Raw genomic sequence first — 11,105 nt, 5'->3', positions numbered from 1 at the left:
TATGAATAAAAGACCAAAAACTAGAGGGATCTTCTACAACTAAGTTTTGTACTTTATTAACATAATTTTTGTAGGCGGTATTTATCTGTGTTTTTATCATACCTCTAAGACGTATAAATTCCTGTAAAAAGAAGTCGCGTTTACTGTTTTTATACTGCCTACCATATTTGTCTTTTAATTTGATGTTATTTATGATATCAGTGGTGTACCATTTAGGAAATGTGTTTTTAGTTCTACAATTATAAATTGGAACATGATTATCTAAAACAGAATATAAATTGTTATAAAATTCTGTGCAAGCATCGTCAACATTATTTAAATTATTGAGAAAGTGCCAGTCAATATGCGAGATAGCATTATACAACCCAAGATAATCTGCTCTACGAAAATTGTAGGTTTTACAATGTGGATTACTGCGGAAACCAACGTTCGGTAATGTGTTTAGTGAGATGCTAATCATTAGAGCTGGATGATGTACGTCTTCTTTAACTAGCGCAGCACTATCTCTACTAACTTCGCACTGAATGTTCGTGAAAATTAAATCTAATAGGCGCCCATTTACATTTACTATATTATTAACTTGTAAGAGATCTGCGTAAGACATAAAGTTAGATAGAGTTTGACATCTACGATCATCAAATGTATTATCAAAATTAGCAACATTAAAATCACCCAAAACTAAAATTACCATCAATATTCCAAGTACTAAAAAAATATTCTAAGTGCTCAAAAAAACTTACAAATTCGATTAAATCAGTATTTGGCGGAATGTAAATTACAAGATCAAAAAGTACTTTGTTAAAATTAAAGTGACACTTATAGGCAACAATATCAATGTTGTGAGATATATCTACAAACTCATCCAAATTTAACCTATAAATATTTTTAAAAACTTCATAACTGAACGCAAGAAGAACTCCTCCACCTGGAGAGTGTCCAGTGAGGTTAGCCCTCCTATCAGATCTGTGTACATTATATGAATCCGGAAAATACTCCGAGTTAGAGATGTCAGCTGTCAGCCATGTTTCAGTTAAGACAATGACATGGAATTCGTGAATTGTAACCACATACAAGTATGTGGTTGTAACACATGAAGAGAATTCATTGATCTTAGTTCTTAAACCACGCACATTTTGGTAGTAACAAACAAGGTCTGCTGAAACTGTGTGTGAACTGTTGGGCCTATCTAATTTAAAGAAATAATTTTTGGAATGCCACGTATATATTTAATTTTTAAATTAGCTTCCCCATTTGCCGCACGTTCAATTAGTTCCCTCTTGACTGTATTGTAAAATTCAATTTGTCTAGGTTAACGGTCAAATGAAATGCGAACTCTCTTGTAGTTGGCTGTACTCTGTAAGTTTTGTGCTTTGCGTATAACTTATTACCTATTTTGCGAATGTTCACACGATTATCCGATACAATTACATAAAATGTGTGTTATTTGTCAACAGAGATACATTTTTAGAGACTGCTTATTTTACATTTTACGATTTGTCTAGATAATGTTTTATTAACAATTATCTCAATTATCACAATTATACAGGGTGTTAAAAACAATGTAAAATGGTTTAAAAGCAAAGAGTACTCCGCAAAAAGTAAGAATAGATTGAAGAACATGGGAATTATTTTCGGTACAGGGTGTTAAAGGTTCTAAGAACGTTGTTTTCAAATTTTTAGACGTGTCAGTATTATATTTTTGATTCATACACAGGATGTCCCAATATTCCGTACACATGAAACTATTTTAGACGAAATAACTGCGGAGTGCTATTAAATTAGAGGGTGGAAATAGGAGATAGGGGTGAAAATGCACCCCTTTCAGTTCGAAAACGAAGCAAAATTTCGCTATAGTTCATAGGGAAAATTATTTAGAGAATTGAATTTCCCATCATGAAACGACTNGAAGATAGAACTTTTTCGTATAAGACTTTTCTATTACAAATATCGTCAGGAAGCTCTAGGTTAATTTTTATAGATTATACACGCCACACCCTGTATTTATAAGTTCAGTAACAGGATGTAACTAGAAATAAAATATTAAAAGGTCAAATAAATTAAATTAAATCAATTCAATCACTGAACAATTGTTTACGTCACACCGTTGGCCGATGTTATTAATATAAATAGCTAAAGAAAATATAGGAGATTTTATCATGACATTCATTTTGCATCCTCTTAATAAACAGTGATATTTTGACGAGAATGCATTCTTCAAACAAAAATTTGAATTAGAAGTGAATAAATAAAAACCAAGCAGGGAGAAATTCTGAGAAATGCAAATTGAATGACATTAAAAACTGATTATAATTAGCACTTCTGTCTATAAACTATACTTGAAAACAAACATTTAAAACAGTTCAGTATAATATTATTTATGGTAAAAAATAAATCGTAAAATTCTTTATGCAAACTTTATACTCTACACCTAACGATTGTTGCATACTTCAAGGGTATAATTAGAATCCAAATGGTGTCGATTTAACAAAATTTGCTTAAATGAAAAATGTCGCAAAAAAAGTTACAGGGTGTAAAAGTTTCGTTTTTTAATTCTTCTTGTTTTCTCCTTAACTCAGAACAGCCCAGTTAACCTTTTTGAACAAAATTTACTATTTCTTAGATTCTCTTCATGAAATACCTACGCAGTGATTATGTTCCTATTAAGTTAAATCATACAGGGCGTTCATATTAGTTCTTTTTTTGTATCTTAAATAAAGACATTTATTATTATTATTTATTATAAATTACTAGACTCTTTATTATTGCCACCTTTCAGTTTATTATGTTATTAATTATATTATTTATTATGTTTATTATGGATACCTCGTAGTTATTTCTAAAAAATATGGGGTATCTGTTAATAAATATTTTCTGTAATATCTTTATAACAGAGCATAATTTCGACTTTTGATGGGAATACATTTTTTCTCTAAGTACCCGTTTCTGATAGTTGCACGCAAAATTTAAACATACAAAAAAGTTACAGATTGTAGCAAAATGAACGCCCTGTGTGATTTAACCTAATAGGAACATAATCACTGCGTACTTCATGAAGAGAAACTAAGCAATAGCAAATTTTGCACAAATCTGTCAACTAGGTTATAGGTAAAAAACAAACGACCTACGTTAATTTACCACTTCATTTTATTACAATTATTTTACTATTCAGTTTTTAATGTTACATTTCTGTGATATCAAAAAAACATGTAGGAACCAAGACAGATGACATTTGACAACTGCGCGTGCGTGGATTGGAGTTACCCTAGCCTGTCTAGCGGCGGTGTATGAATATTACGAAGAAGTTTGTTTTCACGATAGAATTTGAGAAAACAAACTTATGTTACGTGTATCTAGAGATCAAAGGTATTCTCTGTATAAATATGACCTCCATCATAATATGAAAAAATTCAGGGGAAAAAAAATCAATGTGTCGTAGGATAGATGTATTAGAGTCGAAGGTGCACACTTTCAACAACTGTTGTAACGCCTGCGTATGTATAGTATTTTTCATATCATTGCTGTTTGCTAAATATTTTTTCTTATGTTTCTGTTAATATTAATTATTTAAAAAGATATTATTTAGTGAGTTATTGTTTCTCAGCTTTCCTTCAAATGTATTGTTAATGCTGATTAGTAAATAAGTAAGACATTGAATTTCTATTTTTGTTTTCTACTTCCCTTAAGAATGAGCATATGAAATGATATTAATTTTTTGTTCGAAAACGAAGCAAGATTTCATTCAAAAGGAATTTTTTTTTTTTGTAAATTGATACTAGTTTTTATACAAACATAAAAGCCTAAATATGAGTTAGTGGACTCTTCCAATTCCATTGCTAAGTCATCCCTTGTCAGGACAACTACAAAACTGTTAGGTGCGAATTCCCGAAAGGTTTTTGTCTGACCTTGGGACAATTTATTTATAACGCTGTTTTGCACATCCTACTTTGTTAGTTGTAAAGAGCAACTTAATTTCAACTTTNAATTTTTCGATTTTCGTCGCGTTTACCCTTATACGTTTTTATTCTCATTTTTTGCAAAAGAGGAAGGAAATAAGACGTTCAAAGATTTTCATCACACGACTTGTTCGAAGGGTCATTAAAAATGAAAAAACCGCGAGGTGCTATTATGTAAATTAGAGAAGAAAATGGAGAGAAACAGTGACTAGCTTCAAACCATGTGTATTTTATAGTAAAAAAGATAAAGTAACAATATTTATAGGGGGGATAGCTAGACCTCTAAGTTTCCCATCCATACTTTCAATGCCGAGTTTAGTTAACTTCAAACCTTCATAAGTCGGTTATTTAAATGGAACACCATGTATGTTTTTCTATATTCTGATACACAATTTTATAATTTTTCGAACGGTATCAGGGTTCCCTATACCTATCTCTTCCAGTTTTTAAGTTATCTACTATTTTTTGTGTAATCACCTAATAGTCCAGGCGGTACGGGTTGGGTAAAACGCATATGATCGGAGATTTTTGCTTTAACGGCTTCTAAATAACATCAGAAATGATAATATTGCTATGCAAATAAAAAAAATGTGGGCTTAATTGTTATTGCAAAAAAGTATAAAAAAATAGCAAAAAAATTCATTTTTTTCTTGGATTTCTCGTCCACAACTTAGCAACTATTCATTTTACACAAAAATGGAAGAGGAAAAACAGTTTTGTAATTAAATTTTGATCAAGACAGAGTTAGTTGCAATTCGAAAAAATAATTATTGTTGTTGCAAAAATCGGAAAAATCATTTAAAAAATTGCAAAAAATGCTAGTTTATTTGTCAATTTTTTTCAGACACTAGAATAATACACTAAGGTAAAAATCTTCATACTTTTTCCAATTAAACTTCTTAGTGCATAGAATCATCACACCAAATTTCATCCAATTCGGTTCGATAGTTATTACATAATAATTGTTCAATTTTTTTTATTTTTTTTAAATTAAAAAATTTTCAAAATCAAATTTCTAAAAATTTAAAGCCTTTGAATACTTGAAAATTTCACCACAAAGAGAAGAGCTCTCAAGCTTTAAAATGCTTTTTGAAAAATTAAAATCGGATGATTAGGTGAGCCGTGGTGATTGTTTAAATATTTTCGCAATTTTCACGCTTATAAATAATTGCAATAATTTAATGTTTTTTCAAATTTTTTTTATTTTAAAATATGGTTTGAAAGTACTCGGAAAGACGAGTATTTAAAAAAAAAACCTGATGATCCGCCCATTATTTTCGGAGTTATAACCCGTTAAATTTAACCCTTATTTACAGCAAAACTATAAGGGCTGTTTTTTGAACCAATAGGTTTGTTATTCCGAATACTTTCCAGATATAAATTTTAAAAATTTGCTATCACGGGCGTCCCATTTGAAATGTCACTCAAAGATATTCAAGACCGCGTGAAATCAAAGAGGCATCAGCGGTGTGGAGAGCAAACACACAGCTACTCCGATCTGAATTCTCGAGTTCAAAACTGCGACACTCGGAAAAATTTCACTTATCTCAGCGTCTAATGGACCAATTTCGATGATTTTTTTTNATATTAAAAGGTCAAATAAATTAAATTAAATCAATTCAATCACTGAACAATTGTTTACGTCACACCGTTGGCCGATGTTATTAATATAAATAGCTAAAGAAAATATAGGAGATTTTATCATGACATTCATTTTTGCGTCCTCTTAATAAACAGTGATATTTTGACGAGAATGCATTCTTCAAAGAAAAATTTGAATTAGAAGTAAATAAATAAAAACCAAGTAAGGAGAAATTCTGCGAAATGCTAATTGAATGACATTAAAAACTGATTATAATTAGCAGGAAACGGGCGACCCCGCACAGCAATAACCCTACAATTGGAGGAAGATGTACTTCATGAAATTGAGGACACTCTAACAACAAGTAGGTACCAGACAGATTGCTAGAAACTTAAATGCAAGTCGTTCTACGATTTTCAGGATTTTAAAAAATAATCTTCTATATCCTTGCCACATCCAACGGGTTCAGGCACTTTTACCGACTGATTTTCCGTTAAGATTAGATTTATGCCGGTGGATACGACAAAAAATTGGAGAAAATCCTCAATTTTTAGCAGAAGTACTATTCAAGGATGAGGCGAATTTTTCTAGAAAAGCTATAATGAACTTCCATGCATAATAGTCATATATGGGCGGACGAGAACCCAAATGCAATATTAGAAGGCCGTCATCAACACCAGTTTTCACTTAATGTATGGATAGGAATTGTGGGAGACCACTTAATAGGCCCATTTTTCTTTACCACCGAGGCTTACTGGAGATGTTTATCGCCGTTTTCTTGAGGATGAATTGTCCGTACTTTTGGAAGACGTCCCATTACCATTAAGGTTGCAAATGTATTTTATGCACGATGGTGCTCCACCCCATTTCAGTTTAGCTACACGTGAACATTTGAATAATATCTACCCAAATCGCTGGATAGGTTGAGGAGGCACTCAACCCTGGGCCCCGAGGTCTCCCGACTTAAGTTCGTTGGATTTTTTCCTTTGGGGTCACCTCAAACATTTGGTTTATACGACTCCAGTGCAAACCATAGACGAATTAAGAAACCGCATTGTCGCAGCCTGTGAAACAATTAGACACACAGCCGGAATATTTGAACGGGTTCGCCAATGTGTCGTAGGATAGATGTAGTAGAGTTGAAGGTGCATATTTTCAACAACTGTTGTAACGCCTGCGTATGTAAAGTATTTTTTATATCATTGCTGTTTGTTAAATTTTTTTTCTTATGTTTCTGTTAATATTAATTATTTAAAAAAAATATTATTTAGTGAGTTATTGTTTCTCAGCTTGATACATTGTTTTTCCTTCAAATAATACATTTGAAGGAAACATTAAAGTTGATTAGTAAATTGAATTTCTATTTTTGTTTTCTACTTCCCGTAAGAATGAGCATATGAAATGATATTAATTTTTTGTTCGAAAACGAAGAGACAAAAAAATTGTATTTTTAATCGCATAATAAGAAAAAAATATAACACCTAAGAAAATGCAGTGACTTCTCATTAATTAATTAATATCAACAGGAGTGAGTATCCGGACGACGCTGGAATAGATAAAATAAATCAAATTACGTCTGAAGACGTCTACCGTTTTTATAAACAAACATACCAAATTTCAAAAAAATCGGAATTAGGGTTTTCCAAATATTAATAAAAACCCCGTATCTCCGAAACGAAGCATTTTCGGACATTGGTTTATAGGAACTTTATTTTTTATTTTTGGTCAAGGAAACTCCCCCTGAATTTTTTCGCAATATTAATGACACACCCTGTACTGTTGTTAACTGGAATGTCAAATGATTAGTCTTATGCTGGTAACTTTCTCGTGATCGATGGTTCGTAAAAGTAGTTCTAATTTGGATATTATTAATAAACGGTACACTACATAATTTCAGTGTATAAAGTAGTTCATAATTACAGTCACCGTGAATTACAGTAATCCTATTAGCACACGGGGAATGTCGCCAAAATGTTGCCGTAGCATCGCAATTGTACGCCTTAGGTTTTATTACGTGATCCCATTCAGCAGCTCTACGGGGAGAACACTCGCTTTTAACAGCAAGCACATAGTCGGAAATTCCTCAAGCGATAGCTTGCGTATTCACGCAAAATTCCTTTTATTCAAAAGGATTTTTTTTTTTTGTACACTGATACTAGTTTTTATACAAACATAAAAGCCTAAATATGAGTTAGTGGACTCTTCCAATTCCATTGCTAAGTCATCCCTTGTCAGGACAACGACAAAACTGTTAGGTGCGAATTCCCGAAAGGTTTTTGTCTGACCTTGGGACAATTTATTTATAACGCTGTTTTGCACATCCTACTTTGTTAGTTGTAAAGAGCAACTTAATTTCAACTTTATGAAATTTTTTTTTTTGATATTATCGTTCTACATACCCTTCAGTGTCAAAAAGTGCGATAAAATGTGTAGGTACTAATAAATTTTTTAAGTTTTCAAGGTTTCTGAACTAATTCGATTGGACTATGGAGCCTATTTAAAGCAGATATTTCCAAATTTTTGGCGACTTTTTGCTGCCAAATTATAGAACTTAGTAGAAACTAATACACATGTCTTCAACATATACAAATAACTTAATCGTTTTTCTTTTGTTAGATTTTGGGCACTCTCATATCTCGATAAAGTTGTAAATATTTATAATAATTAAAAATAAATTGTCGCTGTTATTTGTGCTGTTTAATACTGATTGTGAGTTATTATCATATATAAATGTTTTGGAATTCATAATTACAATTACTTGCAGAATGTGACATTATTTTTGTAAATGTTATCAATATCAAAAAAATAAGTAATCAACAGATATTATTAAATACCGATATTATTAATGTACCTACACGATGATATATTTATCAAAGAAAATGCATTTTCTGATACATAAGGTGGTCCTAAATTGTCTCTTGACATTATAGCAAAGAATGAGGATATATTTTTAAGTAGGTATTTTTTTGGTAAATAAATAGTATCTCCTTTTTTAAAGGGACGACTTATGGCATCAGGGCAATGATAGCAATAAAATAATTAAAGTACTTGTTTTATGGAAATAGTGTGGAATATGGATTTAAAAAACATGCCTACGTATGTTGACCAGACTTTTTCTAAATCGTTGGGTTTGTTAAAATTAAATAAGACTACTTTTGTCCTGAATGGTATATAATCGATGGAAATAACTGGTTGATTTGTCAGGATTGCCCAAGGTCTCAATATTAAAAAAATGTATGCACAAAATTCCAACCGAACAAAAGACGTATCCACACTAACATTCCATTTTGAAAAGTACCTACCTACAAACATAATTGGTACTCACTTGACTGCTTCCGGAGACAGAATGAGCTTATAGNATAAAAAAAAATTAATTGAATCATGTAATGTATTACGTAAGGTGGGGGAGGGGGAGGGGGGTTATGAAAAATCTTACGGTTTCTTTACATGGGGGGAGGGGGGAGTTGAAAATGTGAAAAAATACCCTTACGTAATTTATGGATGACCCCTAAGACAGATACCGCCTGGACTATAAAATCATGTAATTTCTTGCGATGATAGCTGCAAAATTTTTAGCAAAACTTCAAAACAAACAACTAAACTGTCAATTTGTTGTTAGTCTCTTGCAGTGACAGTTTAATTTAGTATTTATAAGAAATGGAAAACAATTCAAATGCTGATATTTTAAATTTATTATTAATTCACGGACATTGCAATGGGATTATAAGCGGAACATGTACAGTTTTTAATGAGACATATCCAAATTTGCCACCAATGAGCAGAAAAAAGTTAAGAATAATTTTAGCAAATCAACTAGAGTATGGTCGAATATGTAATGTAATATATGTAATAGCACTTTATTTACCACTTTGCTATTTATATACACTGTCTCACTTAAAACCTACTAAACATCAAACATTTGTTTTACACACTACGTGCAGAAAGAATTTTACCAAAACCAATAACTTCAAATGAAGATATTGTAATAAATGTGCTAGCCTATTTTAATGTTCATCCAGAATCCTCAACTCGTGCCGCAGAGTATGATTTAGGCATTTCACGAGCTTCCATTCACAGAATGCTAAGAACTAATGATATGCATCCATACAAATTTAAACTACTTTCTGCTCTTCATCCGGGCGACGCCGTGCAACGTGTACAATTTTATGAAAAGTTGTTAAAGAAGATTCACAATTTTTGCAACCTGTTATATGGACAGAAGAGTCAAAATTTACGAGAGAAGGTATTTTTAATAGACATAATACTCATTTGTGGTCATCTGAAAATCCTCATGTTATCCGGCAAATAAACTTTCAAAATAAATTTAGCGTAAATGTTTTTTTGTCTAATTAGAGATAACCAAATTTCTTACCATATCTACGAAGAAAATTTAAATGCCGACAGAAATCTCAATATTTTGCAAACGGTTGTGGCAGATTTTCTAGATGATACCTTTAGACCAAAGAAGTGTTGGTATCAATTAGACGGGGCTCCACCTCACTCTCACAATCAGTCGATCAACAACTGACTAAAATGTTTGAAGATTAGATGTTTATGTTTGAGGAGTAATAAAGCAAAAAATTTATTCTACACCCGTTGCTTCAAAAGAGAAATCCTCTTTTTGATTGCTCCAATATGAAGAGCGTTCCATGAATTGCCTACAGCTGAAATAGCAAAAGCGGTAACTGATGGTATTATCTCTAGAATCGTCAGTTTTTAAGAAAAACTTTAACACCCCGTTTCTCGGAAAACGAATCATTTGCGGACATACGTTTATAAGCAAACTGCCATTATTTTCTCATGTAGAATCACCCCCTGAAATTTGTCGCACTTGTTTACTAACACCCTGTACAATTAAAATTATGTATTACTATGTATGAAGTTGATTTTTTAGAATTCTTTTTAACTTTATTCTGCTCATTGGTGGAAAATTGGGATATGTCTCATTAAAAACTGTAAGTGTTCTGCTTAGAATCCCATTGCAACGTCTGTGAATAAATAATAATAAATAACTGGTGACGATTTAGTTGTTTGTTGTGAAGTTTTGCTAAAAATTCCACAGCTTGCTATCCTCGCAAGAAATTACATCATTTTAGGTGATTACACAATAAATAGTAGATAACTAGAAGGAAACCCTGATACCGTTCGAAAGAGAATAAAATTGTGTATCAGAATATAGAAAAACATACAGGGTACCCAATATGCAATTAAGCCACTTTGAAAGTATGAATGGGAAACTTAGCTATCCCCCCTATAAATATTGTTGCTTTATCTTTCTTACTATAAAATATACACGGTTTGAAGCTAGTCACTGTTTCTCTCCATTTTTTTTTAATTAATTATCTCGAAAATGGTTAATTTTAGGAATAGGGAAACTTCATAAAAGCCCACCTAAAATAACATGTAGAATTCAAAATTGCAATAATATACAGGGTGCTAAAAAAAGAGTGCAAAATATTTCAGGAGGCATGAACCAAAATAAGCAGAAAAGTCATAATAAACATGGGTCCGCAAAGTAATGGTTGCGGAGATATGGACCACTATTCGTTTTTCAAATATTTTATTTTATA

The 11,105-nt window shown here is 31.7% G+C and overlaps 1 protein-coding gene across 2 annotated transcripts in view; it reads right to left on the bottom strand.

Moving 5' to 3' along the window:
• LOC108905280 (cytochrome P450 6a2-like) overlaps positions 1 to 11,105 on the bottom strand; it is a 31,605-nt gene that overhangs the window by 19,978 nt on the left and 522 nt on the right. The window contains exon 1 of one of the 2 annotated variants that reach the window (XM_023454502.1): positions 8,861 to 8,887. The exons of the other annotated variant lie outside the window; for it this stretch is intronic. The gene's annotated coding sequence lies outside the window, so the exon portion shown is untranslated. Of the gene's footprint in view, positions 1 to 8,860; positions 8,888 to 11,105 lie in introns of those variants that run through there. 2 annotated transcript variants of the gene reach the window in all.

This window comes from Anoplophora glabripennis, unplaced genomic scaffold, assembly GCF_000390285.2.
Source record: "Anoplophora glabripennis isolate ALB-LARVAE unplaced genomic scaffold, Agla_2.0 scaffold245, whole genome shotgun sequence".
In the NCBI taxonomy this organism is placed as follows: Eukaryota; Metazoa; Arthropoda; class Insecta; order Coleoptera; family Cerambycidae; genus Anoplophora; species Anoplophora glabripennis.
The sequence above is the reverse complement of the archived record's forward strand: the minus strand, read 5'-3'. Positions and strand labels throughout refer to the sequence as shown.